The 17640-nt window shown below is 47.7% G+C and overlaps 1 protein-coding gene across 11 annotated transcripts in view; it reads right to left on the bottom strand.

Moving 5' to 3' along the window:
• Window positions 1–17640, bottom strand: part of AGAP1 (ArfGAP with GTPase domain, ankyrin repeat and PH domain 1) — a 546965-nt gene that overhangs the window by 247495 nt on the left and 281830 nt on the right. The window lies entirely within an intron of this gene.

The raw sequence follows: 17640 nt of genomic DNA, 5'->3' as shown, positions 1-17640 counted from the left end.
ATGACTCTGAGGAAGTCACACAATGCCTAAGCCCCAGCAATACCATTTCTAAGACGTGTGACATTGAGTAAGTGGCTTACTTTCTCCGAGCACTCGTTCTGTTTGTAAAATGGGAATTACACAATCATCCACATAAGGTGGTGGGAAGAATTGAGATTTTTTTCCGTTCAATAAATATTTACTAAGCGCCTCCTGTTCTGGAGGCTTGGGAGACACCGGTTGCCAAAAAGATTAAAAACAAAAAAACATCCGTAACCGTGTGATGTTGATGCCGACAGGCTGACCCACGGGTGGGGAAGCCCCAGGGCCTGGCGTGCAGAACACCATCCGTTGGCTCTCATTTCATCATTCTCCAAGTGTTTCCACCTTCGGAAAATCTTGTGCCCAAGAAGGTACCCAAGTTACACCCATTACTTCCTAGAAACCCGAGAACAAACCAGAAAACACTTGTCCCCCAAAAGGCAAAATTCAGGATGGTTATCTGCAATGACCTTTCTTTGGGACACCTGTCATCATCCTGCCAAAATGGCCCACACCCGGTCATTGGACCCACAGTGGCCCAGGCAAGCGTCAGCCCCGGGGAGGCTTCCTGCCCCCAGCAGGAATCTCACTGAGCCTACCTGCTCTAAACCTCCAGCACTTTCAACTCCTGAAGCTTCTCCTTATGGCCTCTCCTCCCATACACACTAGCAATTCCCCAGCTGTCCCTCTGCCTCCTGGTCAGGGACATGGCCACCGTGGAAGACTGCCCTACCGTTCCAAGGCTTGTGCTTCTCAAGGGTTCGGACAGTACAGGCAAATGATTTTTAAGGGAAATCCTCCATGACAAACCCTGGAAGGGTAATTCAACACCTCTGACAGCGATGGACTTATTCTCAAAGCTGGCAGCTGGTGTGACCCCACTATTTACAGCTCACAGAGAGCAGAGAGGGGGGTCACGACTCTGGATATGCCGTTCTCACCCTTCCTTTGGGGGGACTGTGGCAAAGCGTCATGGCAGACTAGAGAACTTTTAAAAGTCATTGATAAGGCTCATTAATGTATCAAAATGTCACCTACTCAGTGTGAACCATTAAAAATTATTAGTACAAGTATTAGTAGAAATAGTCATTAAGTGCAGAAATATCATGAGAAATCTCATGGAGAAATATTCATCACCTTGGAGCTTCACGGCCAGCCCTCGCTGCCAGCTCCCAATCTCTCAGGCCTGCACAGCAGGAGATGCAGCCTATGGTCTACACCCGGGGCGCTCAGGGCAGAGAGCCGGTAAACCTAGGGCTCTTGGGTCAGGGTCCTGGTAAACAAGCAAGGCGAGCTTCAGCGGAACACCAACTTCGCTCAAATATTTGGAGACAGTCAGCAATTTAACTAATAACAGAAAACATATTCCAGCATTAGACACACTTATGGAGCGGAAGATAAAAGTCACAGACAAACAAAATAAAATGTTTACAGCTGTGTCCTCCCGACCTCTCGCGGGATGCATTTCCTCTCCTCTGCGGTCTGGGGAGAAGCACAGCTCAAGACTACACAACTGCCTGGGGTTGTGAAACCCCCCGAAGGCCCGCTTTAGGGCCAGTGATGGGACGGGGTGCTGAATCCTCTAACAAGGGAACCCACAACCATCTACACCACCTGACAACTGAAAGCAGGTTGATCTAACTCCATCAAGGCTGGCGGCGTTGGGGGAAGAGGGTTATAAAACCACTGTTTCTGGGGTTGTTAAGCTAAATTTGGGTCATTTTGAAATAATCGGTAGAGGAAAGTGACACAGATAGGTGCCTTCCCAGGAGCCTTCACGAAGTAACTTTTGAGATACCTATTCTATGAGAAAACCTTTAAAATAAGCTAGAGGGGAGGGAAGCAATGGTTATGCAATTAGAAATAAATAAAATCGCAGTGTATGATGATGAGGCTGGAAGTGCACCTGTTAGCCCTGGTCAGGTACCACGTCGACCCAAGCAGCATCTCCCGCAGGACTGAGCTGTGTCTTGTGCGCCCCGAATAAACCATGAGAATGAGGAAAACGCCAGCCACCCCATTTCTGGGCAGCGAGAAGGAACGTGTCTAGAGCACGGAGCACACAGAGTATTCCTCTTCTGTCCACTGAAGCCAACAACTAGCCAGGCAGCTCTTTCCTCAAAGGGCATGCTCGACAGTAGCCCAACTTAGCATGCATCTTCTGGTCCCGGGTGAAGCTAAATTTGGGATGGCTTTCACATTTCAGGATAAACATGACTTTTTGCTGCCACAACTTTGTACTTTTTAATAGAGACAAGGCTAAATGCAAACATTTTCTGATTTTCCTAACTGAATATAAATCATTACTATACATTTTTAAGAGCAGACACTGAAATGAACATCGGCTGCCTTGAATTTAACAAAAGCGTAATGATATTTATACAGGTAGGGGATGGTGGGGGAGGGCAACAGAAAATGTAACAGACTGGCCTAAAACTGAGGTCATGATATTTTCCCAAAAGTTTTTGGTGTTCCCTTTTGGGTCACAGGCACAGCCAAAAGATGAGAAATGTGTTCCTCACCATGAAGATGGGGCCAGCATGCTGACAGCTGTCCAAAGGGGGGTCAGTTTCTTCTTTCAAAAACCCAAAAGGACCACAGTTTCTGCCTTCTGCAGAGAAGCAGCAGAAATATGTGCGTGGATCCCAATGTCATTTCCTGTCAGTCAGCCAGCAGGAGGGGAGGGTCCGCCCCCACACAGGGAGCGGGCCCCAGAGGCTCCCCCTGCCAGCCTGGGGTACACAGTGCTCCTGTCTGACTCACACTCAATCTCGACAGGAGAAACAGGTCTCATTCTCTTCCAAAATCATTTCTAGGAGCAATCTGCACTTTTCCACAAATGGTCTTTTGTATGGTTATTCTTGCTGAATTGCAAACAATAATATGACTTTCATAAATCAAGCCTGCCAAGTCTCCGCCACTGTTGATAATAAAATGAGGGCTTCCGTTAGGGGGAAAATCAGAGAAACGTCCTCAAACACAAGACATAAAAACACACTTCCTTTCTGCTGAAATTAGCCAGGGCCACGAACGCACGCACTGGTTACCTTGACGAGCACACATAAAACAACAATATGCTGGGTGTAGTTGAGGCAGATATTTTTTGGTTCTGCAAATATGAATGTGAGCAGTCTGATGTAAGGACGGATCTAATCTAAGTGTGAAAAATATTTTTATTGCTCTGGGAACAGTCATTGTTAACTGAATGCAACAACAAAAACTGGGGGAAAAAAGAGCATGCAGACCCAAGGGAATTACCAAATCAATTAACAAGTAATTCAGGAACTAATTTCTATATTGCCTCTTAGCACAAAATTGTATCTTTAATTTCTCCTGCAATAAGCATCTCTATGATGGTCCTAACACACACTGCCGCTGTAAATGAGTTTACAAGGATCTCTTTTTGATTGGCTATACAACATTATTTCTTCACAGTTCAATGCTACTGTAGCCAAGTGCTTTGAAATATTTAATTATACTGGTAGCTACCAGTTACCAATTTGCAAGACCCACAGTGAGTACAGTACATTTTAAAGAACTAGTAATCAACTAATTAAAACCACAGTGAATCCCAGATACTCCAATTACCAACAGCCGCTGTGGAATACACTCAGAGGGCTTCTGAAACTGGGGAAGGCGCTCTGGCGGGAGGCCTGGCTGTGCCGTGGAGCACGGGTGCCGCCAACCGAAGACCGCTCGGCACGGGTGTCGTTTAGAGCAGCGTCTGGGTGCTGCCCTGTGCCTGAATTTTTACTATAACCGTGGAAGTCACGCTGGAGGCTCAACGGTAGACGAGGCCATTAAATGCCAAGACTGTGCGTTTTGAAAAGAGGCAGACGTGGGTTTGAAACCTGTCTTTGCCTCTTCCCGGCTTTATGAAATCATGCACCTCATGATTTCTCATCTGTAAAATGTAAAAGAGAGCACCACAGAGTCTTGGGGGGTTGCTGGGTCCTCAGTGAGGCGGCTGGATAAGGAAATGCCCCCAAGAAGGGATTCATCCACCCTTAGGAACCAGATCCTTCCAAATGCAGTAATTTTTATTTATTCTCTTCCTCATTTTTACAATAGCTGGATCAACAGTACGGAGTGTAAGGGTCCCACTCAGTAAAAAAAAATGGCCAGTCCCATTACAATCAAGATAGGTGCACACATTATTTATTTCTATATATTTTTTAAGCCCAAGGGAGAAGAAAACGCCCAGGATGTCGGTGTTAATAGTGGAAGGAGCACTGGAATGAGCATCAGAGAAGACGGGACCTGGATCCCGCCCCGTACGGTGTAACCCTGGGAAAGTCACATCACCTTCCCAGGATTCGGTTTCCCCACGTGCAAAACGTGGACCTCCTCCAGCTTTAGAAACAGCACGATTGCTATGCCAGGGCCCCTGCAGTCCCGTCTGAGCACCAGCAGAACGTGTAGTGGTGTGGGCAAAAATGGGGCGCTTGGCGGGAAAACAAAACAAAACAAACCCTCTTATGGTTAATACATGTAATTTGTATATATTAATACATCACATACGCACACACTTGTATGAATACATACAAACACATGTACCCAAGTATACTCTCCATTCTGAGATAAATTACCTTAGAAAAATAGGTGAAATCTCAAGTAGAACTTCAGTTTTCATGACAAAACAAAACAAAGAAACACCAGAAAATAAATCTGAGACCAAACTCAACAGACCTTGGTTTTCAAGAGAACTGTTGTGATGCTTCCTTCCTGCTTTACACCAACCTGACACGGCACCCGGGCCACAGCGGTGCTCTGAGCATTCGGTGCTCTTAGGGTCAGCCGAGAACCTACCATGTGCCCACCCTTCAAGACCTACAGCCTCAGATTCCCCTCAGTTTGCAAACTGCCTCTCCATTCTCACCAGGCCCACTCACACTCCCAATGCTCCAGCTCCTCCCCACCCCCCCCACCCCGCCTCAGGGCTCCTCNNNCCCGCCTCAGGGCTCCTCCACCCCCTCCACCCCCCATCCCCTCAGGCTCCTCCAGCTCTTCAAAGGCCCAAGAAGTTTCAAAATTATCCTCCCCTGCCCAATATAGGAGGGAGGAAAGAAGCACTTACTTGACTGTTCTTAGATGGTAAATCAATGGAAGATTAAAAAAAGAAAGAAAATTGCTGGAGGGGAGGGGGGCAGGGGGATGCGGTGACTGAGTGATGGACATTAAGTTGGGCACATGATGGAATGAGCGCTGGGTGTTACATGCAGCTGACGAATCACGGAATTCTACCTTTGAAACTAGTAATACACTATATGTTAACTAAATTCAATTTAAATAAAAATTTAAAAAAAGAACTGAAGAAAGAAAAAAGAACACTGGGACGATCTTAGTGGTCCTTTCAGGCTGTGAAATATTTTTGCATTGTATTTACTACTAAAAGGCCAATAAGTATTTAAAAGTACTAGTGTCCATATATACAATGGAATATTACTCAGCTATCAAAATGAACGAATTCTCAACATTTGCTACAACACGGACGGCACTGGGGGAGATAATGCTAAGTGAAATAAGTCAAGCAGAGAAAGACAATTATTATATGATTTCTCTCATCTATGGAACATAAGAACTAGGATGATCGGTAGGGGAAGAAGGGGATAAAGAAAAGGGGGGTAATCAGAAGGGGGAATGAAACATGAGAGACTATGGACTATGAGAAACAAACTGAGGGCTTCAGAGGGGAGGGGGGTGGGGGAATGGGATAGGCTGGTGATGGGTAGTAAGGAGGGCACGTATTGCATGGTGCACTGGGTGTTATACACAACTAATGAATCATGGAACTTTACATCAAAAACCAGGGATGTACTATATGGTGACTAACATAATAAAAAAATATTATTATAAAAAAAAAAGTACCAGTGTACTTATAACTACTGCTCTTGAAATTTCCTTGATTAGAAAAGGCATTTCGTGGTATTTGGACTTCTAACTCACTCAGTATAGAGGAAAATTTAGCTTTGCTCTACACACACACACACACACACACACACACACACGCAGCACCCAGGGCATTTTATTCAGGACAATGCACATTTATCAGAAGAAAATTGTCTTCATTTTTTAAAACCTACTTATTGAATACAACTTATATCATTAAAAATATTTTTACAGACTATCAGCATAGTCTCTAAGTATTTCCCCAAGATATTCATCAATTCATTGTCATCAAAGGGAAAAATAATCACTTCCAATAGAGAAACCCGGCAGACCCCACTTGAACCAAATGGCCATGGTTAATGCTACCAACAGTAAAATACATCCGCGGCTACCATGTGCCCCTGCTGAGGGCACCAAGAAGGACAGAACACCGCTGTGGTCCTCCAGCCCCAAATGCATCCCCTCAACCGGGTCACGAGCAGCAGGCAGTGCACATCAAGGGGCATTCTGCAGTCTTCCTGCAGCATTCCTCAAACAGCATCAAGGTCACGGAATTTAAGACCGACTGCAGAGCAGTCTCAGAGTGGAGGTGACCAAAGGGACGAAGTGACCCCATGCACGCGGGGACCCTGGGCTGCACCCAGAGATGGAGGCGGAATGAGGTTTGAGGCTGGCCGCCGCCATGGGCATCCTGGCTGCCACGGCTGTGCTGTGCTCGTGGGAATGGCTGGCGTCGGGGGGAGCTGGGCGCGGGGCATGTGGAACCCTGCACTGGCTCTGCAGCGTTTGCAAAACTATTTCACAATAAAGAGTTTAAAATATTAAAGCTGTCCTTTAATCCCCAGCTCATGTCTCGTGTTCCTATTCATCCAACTTTAAACCAAATACACAATTATTTTCATGTTCTGATTATTATAAATACAGTTTTATGGCTTCACTTACTGTTTTATAAACACTTTTCACACCTCTGAACAGTCCCCAAAGTGAAAGTTCTAGCGGCTGCCGATCGTAGCACTACTTAGTGACCTTCACTAATTTAATTCCTCACTTGTTGGACCACCAGTAGTTCCCAGATTTGGATATTATAAATAATTCTGTTATGAACATTTTTGTACACTTCAGATTTTTTCCCCCTTTCTCTTGGTGAATTATTCCTTGGGGATAAATTTCTAGCAGAGAGATTAATGGGAAAAAGTGAATAAAATTTTTTATACCCTCCAAGAAGACCAGGCCAACTTTTAGTGACATAGCAATCCATTTCTAAAACTTTATTTTTAAACTAACTTTTGCTAAAAGGAATTTGTCATGCTTTGTTAGTTATAAACCTAAGTATAAAATGATTTCTCATTGTTTTAAGTTTCCGTTACTTCAGATATCCACAAAGAAAGACCAAATATCCATCCATGTTTATTTGCTTCCTGTGGTTTTTCATTTCCAAATCATCTCTTGCAAGTTACTTATAGCCCCAGTAGTATGTCTGTACAGCAGATATATTTATATATTTCCATAAAATTTAATGTATGTTAAAAATAATGTGAATTATTTTTCTACAGAATAACTTCATGTGGATAACATATTCTTGTTTTTAATACTAATTACAATCACGAAGACTCTGGTTAATGCAGAATGAAGAATGGGGTAAAAATCTGGTAATTATAGACACAGTCCAGTTACTAAAATTTGCAGGTTTGACATAAAACAATTCTTATAAACAAAATTACATAATGAAGATATTTACTTAGATGGAATTTCTTCTGTATGAATATTGAAAATTAGCAGAGAAGTTTTAGAAGAAACCGGTTTTCACAAATGATTTTGGTCACTGACAATGGTTTGATTCTCAGGTGGTTAAAAAATGTACCTTTTGTGTTTTACCTAAATATAGTTTCAATGCACATGAAACAGAGTTAAGTGTAAAGAACACTGAATTAAAATTTATTCCATTTTTAAAAATATAACAACGCTGGGTGTAGCTTCTGTAATGGAACATACTCTTTACAACAAACATGAAATTATACACTAGTGAGCTACTGTGACCATGCTTGCCTCCCTACTCGACACAGGAGGGGAGGCGCTCTGCCAGATAGCACCCCTCTGGAAGCGTGAGAGCACACCGGGTGGGGGGGGAGGGGGAGCGGACGCATGATGAATGCACACACCGATGAGCATCGGACAAGATGGCAGCAGGATCCCAAGACCTGATGGAATGTCTTGGGAGGGAGGAGGGGGAAAGACGCCACAATCCTTGAGGACAAGGTTAAGTTTTTCTGGAACAGAAGGCATTTGACTTGGGTCCCAAAGACAGGAATACAGTGACAAGCACAGACTAAAGGGACCAGTACCAGCCAAAGCTAGGAGCCACGTATGCCCCACGTGCCTAGATCAGATCAAACTCTCTCATGAGCCAGCACTGACCGAATGGTCAACCTCCGGGCCATGAGACATGCTGCCACGTGGGTATCACAGTCAGTCCGGGTGCCAGACAGCACACGCTTTTGAGGACGGCCCCACGTGACACATGGAACCCCATGAGGAGAGGATACCGTTTACTTGATTTTTGACCTGGTTTAGAAAAGACATTGTAAGCACGGATTAAATCGGGGGGGGGGCACGGAAGACCCTTCTAGAAACATACTCTACAACGCTCTTCGATTTGAATCCCAGCTCTGACACTGGTTAGTGTGGGAACCTCATCTGCTGTAGGACTTAACCCCACTGAGCCTTGGACTTCCCGTCTCCTCTTGGCAGAAGCTGTGCCCTAGTCTGACAGAGAATTAAATAAGGGCATACAACTGAAGCATCTAACAGTGACCGACGCACAACAGGCACCAAGGAAGGGGTCCAGCGCTGCTATGAAAACCTAACAATTATCATCTGTCTGGTTCATCGTGTGGACGTCTGAAGCAGGTGGAAATGTGAGCACTGAACCACAGCGGTGTGTAGGTCTCCCTGAATTGGGGAAGACAAGGTTTGGGAAGGCCCTGAGGTGTTAGTAGTACATTTTTAAAAAAATGTATCCTTTTTTTTGCCAATCTACAAACATACTTATGATATTAGGTACTTTATAAAAGCATCCTAACTACAAATATATTTCCCAGGCCTAAGCCCTTCCCGTGCCCGTTTTATACTATTTCACCAAATGGCTACATATTTAATTACAGTGTCAGCTTTCATACCAAGGGTTTGAAGACCTGGCCATTGGTAAGTCAGTTGGACATAAGTCCCCTTGTGAGATGCAAGAAAGGAAAGGGTGTTTTTGCTACTCAAAACTCTGATAGGGGCGCCTGGGTGGCACAGCGGTTAAGCGTCTGCCTTCGGCTCAGGGCGTGATCCCGGTGTTATGGGATCGAGCCCCACGTCAGGCTCCTCTGCTATGAGCCTGCTTCTTCCTCTCCCACTCCCCCTGCTTGTGTTCCCTCTCTCGCTGGCTGTCTTTATCTCTGTCGAATAAATAAATAAAATCTTTAAAAAAAAAAAAAAAAAAAACTCTGATAAAACCTTCACTGCCTGGGGATGGCTGAGTGGCTCAGTTGGTTAAGCGTCTGCCTTTGGCTCAGGTCATGACCCCAGGGTCCTGGGATGGAGTTCTGCATTGGGCTGCCAGCTTAGTGGGGAGTCTGATTCTCCTTCTACCCCTCCCCCTGGTCGTGTTCTCTCTTTCAAATAAATAAAATCTTAAAACAAAACAAAACAAAACACCAAAGCATCACGGTCTGACGTCTTTCCTGAGACGGGCTGGGAAGACTTACAAGGTCACCTTCTCTAGGACTTCGGACTGTGGGCAGGGAGCATACGCAGGGGCCAGGAGCCCCCAGGAAATGCCTGGGGCACCAGATGATACAGCCAGAGGCCCACCAATGGTTTTTGGGGAAGTGTTCAGTCCAGCAGCCAAACGGCCCACCGAGTTTCACTGCTGCTGTTTTTATACAGAACACGGATTTCTGATGGCCAGTGTGATTCTTCCTGCCAGGAGGGGAGGCGCTCACTTGTTTTCCACACTTTCTACTCACAAAGGACAAAAGCCAGCTTGGGAGAAGTCCTAGTCCACATTCTGCGTTCTTACATGTGGAGAACGAGAGTCCTCCAGCGGGAGCTGCTCAACGAAGCCAAGCTGAAATGAGATCGTGATGCTATGATTTTCTCAGGCGTCTCGGCAGACATCGGTTTGCAGGGTGTATGTGCAAACCTGGGGCCCATGGTTGAGGGTTTACAGCCCCTCATCACCTTCGCGGTGAGGTCACTGTGCCCCCGCCACACCTTTCCTTCAATAATGACGTGTTCTCTGAGCGCTTTCTCTTGTACCTGCGATAAACTAATAAAACACACAGCACTGTGATAGGTTAGGTAACTTGTGGACATGAAGGATTTTTTTGGTTTTTTTGGAAGGGAAGCCGTGTGTAAGATGAACTCTAGGACGGCAGGCACTTGCTGAACATGCTTTTCCTGGCCATCCTGGCTCTAGGCCTGAAAGTGCCCACGGTCCCTAGGAGCCACTCTGCACAGGGAAAGCCCCAACGAAATCACGGATTATTGCAGCTTTTCTTTTTAAAACCAACCGGAAGGGTCTCCACTGCCTGAATTTCTAAAAGGTACTGCACATGCTTCGTGAAAGGGTGTGTTCCCACAAGGTTTACTTCAGATTCTTGCTTTACTGCCACTTCGGAGGATTCATGCTACACCCTCTAATCAGAATATTCTGACTACTGTATGTTTATCATTCAGTACATGGAGCCTCATAGAGTAGGTTCTTTCAATTCTCAAACGTATGGACAGGAACACAGCGGCCTTCCCTTGTAATATTAGGAAGGCCTAAGGCCGAAGACTATTATAGGAGAGATGACTGCAAGTGTTCCCTGCAGTCACACACACCCGAGCTCCTACCCCGGCTCTGTTATTAATCAGCCCCACGTTATGGCTGAATTATGTGCCCCCCAAGTCCAGACACTGGAGCTCTAACTCCCAGTGTGACCATACTTGGAGACAGGGTCCTTAGAGAGGTAACTGAGGTTAACTGAGGTCATAAGGGCGGGGCCCTCCTCCAGGCCGACCAGTGGCCGGGAGGAGAGTAACAGAACCCAGGACTCGATGGACAGAGGAGAGGCCACGTGAAGACAGAGCGGAATTGAGCCACACACAAGCCCAGGAGAGTCCTCACCGTCAACAGATGCTGCTAGCACCCTGACCCTGGACTTACAGTCTCTAGAAATCAGTGTGGCTGAAGCCCCTCGTCTGGGTTCTTTGTCAGGACGGTCCTTGCAGACGGACACACCGTGTGACGCTGGGCAAGTTACTTTTTCCTCGAACCTTCCTTCCTCATCTGTCGAATGGAGACGGTCTCTGGCACTCAGAAATACTAAGTGCTGGCGACTGCTAATACCCTGACGGATTACAATTACCCATCATCACAAACCCTACGGGATAAAGTAGCCGGAAGGAAGAAACCCTCGGATTAGAGAGAACAGTGGCCAAGGGTTGCTCTACAAAAGAAAGGCTGCTCTGGTCCTCGGCGACACTGCCCTGCAGGTGCTGTCCCCGGGATGGGGGGTGGGGGGGCCTGGAGCCCTGAGCTTTGTACTGTCCTCAGTCTCACACCCCTACATTGCCATGTTGTGGAGACATAGCATGGCGCCCCTGGGAGACACAGGGAAACCAACACCCCTTCCAACATCCCCTCAAGGCCAGCCAGAGCCTCTGGCCACGGGACACCCCAGGCTTTCCAGGTTGCCTTCGTCACAGCCTCTCCCAGCACCCCTCCTTCCCGCCACTTTGCTCATTCTGTGCCCCTCCTGCCTCTGGCAACAGCCTCTGCCTGCCCCCCACCTCCACGTCACCCTCCGTCCTCAGCCCCACACCTTTCCAGCTCAGGAGAATCCATCTTTCCTCAGCTCCTGGGGCTCCCAGAGTCCCTGCCACACAGCTCCATTCCAACGCTCATCTGCCAGTCCTGGGGTGAGGTCTTCACTGTGTGTCTGAGCCCTGGCTGGCTGGTAGACTCCTGCGTTTCCCTGAGCCCCTAGCAGGGTACCCAGAGCACGTCTACATGGGATGAGCATGCGACTGTTCCAAGCTGACTGTGTCTGATGAGAAATAACTCCCGGAACAAATACCTTATTGATTCATCCAGACAAAAATAAACTCCAGTGATTCATGCCAGCGCTGGCTTTGGGGAACTTTCCTCTATTTGTGTGTGAGCTTGCGTTGCTGAGCTCGTGGGGAATTGGGCTTCACCATCACTGTTGAACTTTTAAAGAAAATAAACAACGTTTTGCTGAAATGAATCACTTAGTCAGATATTATCCCAGCTCCTGGATTACGGATCCACAGAGGACACATTGAGCCTTATTGGGAAGAACATTATGTCTGCATGGCAGTTTATGGCATACAAAGCACTTGGGTGCACACCGCTCTGTGTCACCCTCCTACAGCCTGCGGGATTAAGGGGAGTTGCGTTTTAAATTGCTTTGCAGATTTATATTTAAATGACGGATTCTGTGTTTTGGTTAATGCAGTTTCTTCAGGCATTCTGTTTGGACCACCCTATCACCCACCCACGCTGCCAAAGGGGTCCGGGGTGGTGGTGGGGGTGTCCTCTTTAGTCCAAGACAGATGATTGTCAATTCCTACGCAGGCATCCAGAGAGTCTGAACTGTTTTTCCAATGACAGTCTGATATTTGAGGAGTCAAATTAAAAGCATGTGATGCACCCACCTGACCCATTAAATTAATAATCGTAATTGGCTTAGTCTGTCGTGAGCCAGGCCAGATGCAATACTCTCAGGGAGTTGTTCACCCAAGTGAGGTAAATTAGCTTTCAGGGCACTGGGGTCCACGCCAGTAAATTATCTGCTTCTGGGGAACTAAATGGGCCCCCGATGCCCGGGCAGAGCTGATTTGCCACATGGGTGAACAGCATATTCTCAGGGCGCCTTTCGCTCACCTTGGCTCCTCTGTGGTCAGGCCTGACAGACAGGAGCCGTGATGCCAAGACCTTGTAGACACTGCGCTCAGAGGGCAGGACGGACCCCAGGAGGGAGCTCCTGCTGTGCTCCTGGGGGGGAGAACAGGGCCCCCCTCTTCCATACCCCCCAGAACTTTCAGCCCGCTCCTCAATTTTATCTCCTCTGCGAAAGCACTGGCTGGCAGTTGACCAACCGTGACCAGTATCAAACTTGGAGAGGTTAAAGTGAGCGTCATTAGGTGGCTTTTATTCTGCCAGCACCACACAAGCCCCCCCCACAGCCCCCCCCCCCCCCCCCCCCATCCCGGGGGCTGATCCCAGGTACCAGACAACACAGGTCAGCGGCCTGCGGCAGGCTGGCAGGGGATTAACTCCAGAGGTGCCTTTCACTTACTTGACAATTGCTTCTTTCTACTCAGCTGAGAATCAAAATCAAGCACTGCTTCAAACGTTCCCAGGCCCAGTGGCAGAGTGCTACCAGAAAGTTCCACGCAGGTGGGCCTGGCTGAGGGCTTGGGGAGGGTTTTCTGGTAACTTCAGGTGGCTGTTGAAAAGCGTCCACCCTCCTCCAGGGGGACCATGACATCCAGGTTCAAGGTCAAAGTGAAGACTTAAAGACAGGTGTTCGGAGGACATTTCATGCCTTTGATGTATCCCTGGGGCATCCTTCCCAAACCTAAGTGTGCTGACCTCGGCCTGCAGCGCCCCCTCGCAGGCCCGAGACTGGGAGAGTGCTCAGCAGGACACGCAGCGTGAGCACCGACGCCCCCGTGGCTCCCGAGGGACCGCCACAGCGGCCACCAAGCAGAGGCTGCCCACACACGCCTCTCTGCCTGCCTCTCTTCGAAGTCCACAGAGACTAGTTTCTCTCAAATATCACCGAGTTGATGAAACAGATTAAAAAAAAAAAAAACTTCTGAAAGCAGGAAGCAGATGTTTTGCCCATCAATCTCTCAAAGTTCACAGTGAGGCCTGCTGGCACTTGGAGCTGTAAACACAAACCAGCAGGCGAGGGATCCCTAGTGATGACTGAGACAGGCCTGAGGGGTCCTCACCGACGGGCAGGGGTCTCTGCTGCAGCCTGACTCAGAGGGCGCCCGTCTACTTTCAGAACCTCTCGTTTCTGACCAACCCTGGGATGCCTGCCCCACTTAGGGCCCACAGTGCATGTGCAAAGGGGGTCATGCTGGATAAACACTGCTGGCCTGTGTCAAGGGGGAAGACCAGACTCCCACAAGGAAGCATAATGAGGCAAAGACAGTATTTCTTACTCTTTTTCATTCTTCAAAGTCCTCCAGGAGACAACACACTCTCTCCAAGTATTTAGTGAGAAGCTGGTGTGTTTGTCCCACCAAGTGAAATATGTATTCTCAGTTGTGTAAGCATGATAAGACAAGTGGACCAAGATTCTAAAAGATTCAAATACACCCCAGTGTATGTTAGGAAGTGGGAGGCGAGGTGAGGCCGTTAGGTCTGTTTCCGCGGAGCGAGTGCTGCGGGGGCGAGAGGAGGCCTGGCTCTGGCTGGGAGTCCGCCGAGAAGGGGAGAGGCCAGGGCTGAGGCTGCGGATCTGTACTATAATATAGAGATTAAAAAATGCCAAAGGGAAAGAAAGAAAGGAGAGCACACAGCTGCCGTCCCCCAAACAGACCTCCCATCTGCCACCCACGATTTGCATGTCACCTTCTCCGGGCTCATTTGTACTTCATTAACTGCCATTGACTTAACAAGATTTATGCAAATGACACCATAGGAGCTCCCTAACTCCCACTGCAATCAAGTGATTATGTATGTACAACTCTCCACAGCAATGAAAAATTAATACGTGACAAGCCCACTCGCCGCTGAGCCGGGCCTCTGGCTTTTTTTATTTTTCTTGCTTTGCTTTTTAATTTTTATTCGAACAGACCTTATCTTATTAGTTTAAAAAAAAAAAAAAGAAGGAAAAATAGAACTCATTGAACCAATTCTCCAAGGCCCCAGAAAGGACAAAAAAGGAGAGGTGGGCCCCGATCCTCAAAAAATGAAGTCATTTTGCAGAAAATCAGTCATATTCTTGATGAGGAATCTTTAACGGGGGCAAAGGAGAAGAGACGGAATTCCTGCCTTGCATGATCCAGCTAGTTCCCACACTGGGGGAAGAGGCCTCTGTTCTCAAAATGAACGAGCCGCAGAACGTGAGCAAAGCATGGTTAAAATAATCCACTGGAACACATTCAAGCTGGACAAACATGAGTCTGGGGGCAGAGCGTGTTGCAGGCCGCCTTGTTTGTGTCCTAAACCAGCTGCTACAAGATTCCTGTGAGGAGGGGGAAGAAAGAGTCTGCGATGATCAAAAACACTGGCCGGTCCCAGACCCATCACCATCACCAGCCCCTGGGGGGTCGTTGAGGATCCAGGACAGTTTCTCTGCCGAGGGGCAACAGACCCATGAGCCGGGATATGGGGCTCCCATGTGCAGAACAAGTCTTGAACGTGGTGTGGGAAGGCCAAGGGCCCACGCTGGGGAGAAGGGCAGGGTAGCAAAGGAAACCAAGGTGGGGCAAAGCGAGCCCTCCCAGGCCTGCAGCACATGAGCGGGACACCATGGTCCCCGGAGAAATATGTCGTGGCTGGCCATCTTGAAAGTTTCTTCTCTACATAGGCGTAATGTATCTGTCTGAGGTCAGGGCTCACTCGTTTAATTTAAAACACATAACTCCGCTTTCCAAGCTGTCTGAAGGCTTTTCCCAACTGGCTGTGGAGATAGCACAGGTGCTGGGGTGAGGGGCTGGGGTCCAGATCCTGGCCCCATTGCTTCCCTAAGCGGCCTGGTCTGGAGCGCTCCCCCTGCCCATTTAAAGCAAGGACACCACAGCTACCTCACCTGTGGCAGTGCGGAGGGTTCATGGGGACGCTATATGAAAAGCACTTAACTAATATTAAGCACTCATCTAACCGTTCGTTTCCTCGACAACAGGTCTGGCCAGTGTCTAGAAAGAACATGCCGGCTACTGGCTCCTTCCTCTGCACTCCTGCTTCTCATTTCCGCCAGCTGAAGTCACCACTCGGGGAGGGTTAGGAATTCAGACGGTCTCTAACGATCTCGATCCTTTACAAACCGGGCACACATGGGCATGTGAGATAAATCTGTAGGACCATCTATAAACCCACATCAATCCCTGCGACCCACAGAAAAGCTCCAACAAAGGTGCCCTGAGCATGACTAATTGGAAAACCCAGTTTTGCTGGAACTTAAAAAAAATCTCTCTGGAATCTCCACATCCCAGTGTTTCAAGGGACTCTGATTATCATCCAGGGCCCATTTCACAGATGAGGAATCTGAGGCCTGGAAGGTTCTGCCACAGGAGACTCAGATCTGACAGGTGTGCACTTCTAGGAGGAAATCTGCCCATGGCTGCATGTGGGGGAAGCCACGAAGGACAAGGATCTGAGCGTGCTTCTGAACCACGACTCCTCGGGAAATCAGACCATGATTTAGATTTCAACAAGATTATTCTGAACGTTCACAATTGAAAGGCTTCCAAAGACTGGATAACACTCATTTTACGCTTGATGGTCAACTCCAGTCGGCGCACATATTGAAAACCTAGCCTGTACAGCGGCCCCCTCTGCAGATGAGCAGGGTATGAACTGAGGGAAGGCTCCAATTATGCCAGGGGCCTGCCCCGCCCGCGTGGAGGGCGGCACCCCCACCTGACAATAGGTGTCAATCAAGGAAACGGTATCTAGAATTCAGTTTTAATATTCCCAACAGGAAATGTCCCAGGACCCATGTTTTAAATGAGAGAAAAGGAGTTAAATGATTTTCATAATTCCAGTTGAAACAGAATCAATAGAAAAATCACACGTTAAAATCACCTCCTGTAGACAGCTTGGTGTACAAATGAAGGCACACAAAGAAAAGAATAAGCAATGATGTGTGTGGACCTCGAGAGTAAGAAAAACATTTTAGAGCGAGGACATCACCCCCCAGCCAAGCGGAGGGAGAAGGGTTTTTCTCCATGGCGCCCGGAGCCAGTCTGCACATTTGTGGCCCGGGATCTGAATGTTTCCGGTGTCCCTGCTCGGGCCCTTACCAACCTGTTCCCATCCGTCCACGCTGAAACCACCCGGCCCCGGCCATCGCTGCGTTCCTGCTTGGTTCAGGTGGCTGACACTGTATTTGTACACTGACTCCAGCCCTGGAAGGGCAGCCGGTGCCAACCGGAGTCCCGGAAGGGTCCGGAAAACTGTCTGGTTGCCCACGAAAGAAGCCGGCAAACAGGAATCACCCAGAGGGACAAACTGGTCACAGCCATGTTCTTAACAGGCAGAGCTATTATCCTGCCCGCAGATTTTTTTTTTCCCCTCTCTCAAGCAGAATGCACTCTAAATCAATTGGACTTCTTCCACAAAGTAAAAGATGCTATTTCCAGGAGCCACAGTGCTGGGTCGAAGTCTTTATTTTTATTTTCCTTGGAACTGTAATAGCAAAATACGTCACGTGAATTCCCATTTTACTTGAGACATAAAGTAATTTGGTACCCGGTTTCTGGGCTAATGAAAACCTATTCCAGGCTAGCGACATAGGCCAAAACAAATGCTTGAATTCAAGTCCTGTTGTGTAATGAGGAAGTTTAATTAAGGCCCCACATTACAGCTGTAAATGTTCCTTTATATAATAAGGTCTAAATGAAACTGAACCTAATCAAAGTTACAATTCCTTCATTAGCAAATTACAAACAAGAGCGCGCAGCTGACACACCGGCTATGATTATCACAACTAATTG

The sequence above is a fragment of the Ailuropoda melanoleuca genome, chromosome 2 (assembly GCF_002007445.2).
Source record: "Ailuropoda melanoleuca isolate Jingjing chromosome 2, ASM200744v2, whole genome shotgun sequence".
Lineage (NCBI taxonomy): Eukaryota > Metazoa > Chordata > Mammalia > Carnivora > Ursidae > Ailuropoda > Ailuropoda melanoleuca.
The sequence above is the reverse complement of the archived record's forward strand: the minus strand, read 5'-3'. Positions and strand labels throughout refer to the sequence as shown.